At 43.6% G+C, this 3,933-nt stretch overlaps 1 pseudogene; it reads right to left on the bottom strand.

Moving 5' to 3' along the window:
• Positions 1-2,596: 2,596 nt before the first annotated feature.
• Positions 2,597-3,634, bottom strand: LOC104866879 (annotated as a pseudogene).
• Positions 3,635-3,933: the final 299 nt, after the last annotated feature.

The following is a 3,933-nucleotide window of genomic DNA, read 5'->3' as shown; positions in this document are numbered from 1 at the left end:
TACCAAATAGTGTTGGGATTAGTGTATCTATGAAAAAAAATGAACAAAGCCCATGTTTTCAAATGTTAACTTTATTCTCTTTAAATTATATAAGATAATGTAAATATTGCCAAATATAAAAAAATGTATAGGCATACTTATATAAAATCTATTAAAATATACTCACACATGCCTTGTTATAGAGCAGGGAAAAATTATATGTGAAGTTGTACACTGATATCCAATGCAGTATAATGAAAATTTAGAAATGTGAATAGTATAACTAAAGGATTCATTAAAAATAAACATGATAACTTGATTCCATAAAAAACTATAAATATATTTTAAAAATTAATGTGTGCAGAGAGAGAGAGTACAAGAGAAAGACAATATCATTTGTGATATCTTTGTAAGTTTTTGAACACAGGCATATCAAAGTAGACCAAGGCCGTTCATAAATGACTACCAATATCTCTGTATCCACAACATGTCCATCTAGCACAGAATATTTGGCACTATCTCTTATCCAGTTTTGTGCTTCCAGTGCTTACACATATATATTTACCTTCTAGGTAGCTCAAAAGTAATCTAGAAAGTAATAGCTCTACAAAAGGTACTCTATTGTTCCTGTTTTAGATACCATATACCACTCTACATGTAATAACTGTACAGAAGGTAAAGAAAGAATAAGGAAATCATTACTCAGCTTGAAGTCCCCAGACACAGTGAAGTCAGATATACATCTGGGGAATGAGTTTCTTGTCATAGTTCGCTGTAGTAGAATGCAGTATCCCACTGACACTCTGACAAGGAAAGACACTGCTCTGGAGCTTGCTCCCCAGGTTACTCTCTAACCCCCCCTCTCACAGTGAAATATGCTTTTTCAATTTTGCTGCCTTTTTTCTCTCCTGCCCTGGAGTTGGGTGGCAGACCAACCTGAGAGATATGCCCCCAGATCAGACCTGACCTACACAGGTTCCAAAGGTATTTCTTTCATTTACGCAGTCTGCATCCTTTATGAGTCATTCCTCACAATACCTGCCGTTGACCAGATAACTTGTCTTAGAAAGCTCTCGAATGTATGTATAAAGACGATCCCAATGGCAAGGCTCCTTGTTGGGCAAGAGGCCGGAAGGGTGGAGAACTCCTTTTGGTTTGCACACTATAATTTATGCCGGACAAGAAAATATTAGGCTGCCAGAATGACATTGATATTTAATATTAAGCAATTGTAACCTAAATCTCACACTGAATAGTTGCAGCATAATTAACATTTGGGAAATACTTCCACGTATTTATTCCCCAGTCATGTGCTGAGTACAGTGATCCATTGAATAATGATTGGCATCCTGGTCTGACAATGAACAATTCTTATATCTGCCTATAACATGAGTAGAAATGCACAATTGAACTTGGCTGAAGAAAGCCACAAAACACACTGAGTGTTCCTATCATAAATTCACTTTTACTAATTCCAGGGCCCAGAGAAGCAGGCAATCAAGCCACATTTCCAGGGTCTGGTAATTGCTTATTCTTTTTAAAAAAATTTTTTTTTTAACAGCAGGAAGAAATTCATTGAGAGAAAGAAATATTCTGTCTGAGAGAGACAAAAGGGGGACCAGAAAGTGCCCCCCTTTTAAAAGATGTTTTATACAGTAAAGCCATGTGTGAGGTGGGTACAAAGTGGGACAAAACTGTAAGACCCAATGGAAAATTACAAGGTGGACATGAGGTGGGGCAAAACTATGACCAACCAATAAGATCACAAGTACAGTCACCCAGGTGATATTGATTAAATGGGGGTCAGATGGGGGAGCAAGTCACATAGCAAGCGTAGTACATGCAGTTCATGCAGTTTACAGTCTTCTTTGGGAGTGGGTATATTTATGTACCGTGGCTTGTTTGTTTGTGAATTCCCTTCCACTTCCTCCTCTCCCCCACTTCCTCCTTTTCATTGTTGTTATTAATCTTAGCTCATGCTATGGCATCTAATGTCCACATTATTTGAGATTATTAAGTTCCTATACATAGCAAATCTTTATTCTGCTCATTTTTCCTTCCCCTCCTCCTCATCCCTTGCACTTTTACCCTTGGACCGCCTCCCTATTGCAAAAGATCCATCTTTTTTTTCCCTTCATATTGTTTGTTTTGTTTGTACTTTACTTCATGCAGACTAGAGATACCACATGGTATTGAAGCTTATGTGTCTGGTTTATTTGACTCAATAGTGTATTTTTCAGATGCATATATTTTCCTAAAAGTTTTGCAAATCTGTCATTCTTTATAGTAGAGTAGTATTCCATTACACATAGATATCACGTTTTCTTTATCAAATCATCTGTTGATGGTATACAGGCTGTTTCCAGATTTCTTTTTTAACTGTGTCCCAGGTTTCTTTATTTAAAATCAAAGTGAGGAAGGGATTAAAATCAAGAGCATCAGTGAACTTCCGCTTCCTTCCAACCGGTTCCTCCAAACTCGCTGCCCCACCCTCTGTGCTTCTGATTGCTTCCTTAGTGAATAAAGAAATGAACCCCAAAGCCCTGGTAGACTCCAGCCCCTTTCCTCCTCCTCCCCTTCCTCCACCTGCCACCCTGGGAAAGACAGCGCTTCAGCTTCAGTTTGAGTGCATTCCAGAGCTCAGAGCAGCAAGGGACCCCGGGGGAAAGGCTTCCCCTCTGCGAAAGGGACTGGAGAGGAGAAAGTGGTGAAATGGAGGCTTCCATAGTCTGCGGAACCAAAATGGGGCCCCGGGGACAGAGGAAAGGATATAGGCCCCCCTGTGAAAGGACATCCCGCAGCCTCACAATCCTCTAGCTGGGGACAGTCGCTACCGGATCGTTTGCCCTTCTGACACCAGTTACAGAACCACCTTGGACTACATCCTTCTTGAACCCCAGCTGCTGCGCAGTGCAGCTGATCTGCTGCAGCGTGGGTTCGGGCACTCAGGTACATGTTCTCCAGGTTGCCTCTTACTTGACTCTCCATACTCGTCCTCTTCCTCTTCTGGGCCTGCATGAGGCTCTCCGTTCTGCATCTCTCCTGAAGGTTCTCGTTCTTGTTGTCAGCCTCCTCCATCTAACTCTGCAGCAGGGGCAGCAGCGTGCACACGTTCTAGAAGCTGAGCTGCAGAGCTTCACAGTGGCAGATGGTGGTCTGGCTGAACACTTTTCCCAAGGTGGCTCTGTGTACCCCAGGGTGATCTTCTGTTTCAGCAGCTTGGCAGATCGCTCCAGCTCTTCGTGCAGGGCGTTGATGTCCTGGGACTCCTCGGGGTTAGGCTCCAGCTTCTCCTTCTTCCAGGGTGGGTGGTGCAGGGTTCAGGGGGACAGCCCCTCCGATTTGCTCTCCGCCCCGGATACCACCTCATTCTCAGGCAGGGTGCTCTCCAGGCCACCTGGGGGCACCAGGCCCATTCCAACCTGAGGTCCAGGTCACGCCACCCCTCCGCAAAGCTCAAATGGCTGGGGCACGGTGGGACGCTCCACATCTCCAAGCCCGTCTGACAATAGCCCAGCCCCTGGACTTCCGGGGGGACCTTGGAAGCCCAGTCAGGTCGAAGGTCAACCCAGACTGGCTCGGGCTCTCCCAGCCCAACGACCCCACAACCTGACAGGGGCGAGAAGGCTAACTCTGAAGCCAGGCATCCGGCCATGGGGAACCGGGCTGCCCAAGATGCAGCCCTGAAGAAATGAGCCAGAATTTAGCTATTATGACTTGTGGTGCTGTAAACATTTGTATGCAAGTATTACCATAGCATGATGTCTTAAATTCCTTTGAAAAGATACCTAGCAGGAGGGTTGCTAGATAGTATAGTATATGTAATATTAGTTCTATGAGCAATCTCCGTACTGATTTCCATGATAGTTATACTAGTTAATGTTCCCTGCAATAATGGAGGAGGGTTCATTTTTCCCTGCATCCTTTCCAATATTTGTTATTATTCGATTTCCT

This window comes from Fukomys damarensis, unplaced genomic scaffold (genome assembly GCF_012274545.1).
Source record: "Fukomys damarensis isolate Sample0158 unplaced genomic scaffold, DMR_v1.0_HiC HiC_scaffold_14, whole genome shotgun sequence".
Classification (NCBI taxonomy): domain Eukaryota; kingdom Metazoa; phylum Chordata; class Mammalia; order Rodentia; family Bathyergidae; genus Fukomys; species Fukomys damarensis.
The sequence above is the reverse complement of the archived record's forward strand: the minus strand, read 5'-3'. Positions and strand labels throughout refer to the sequence as shown.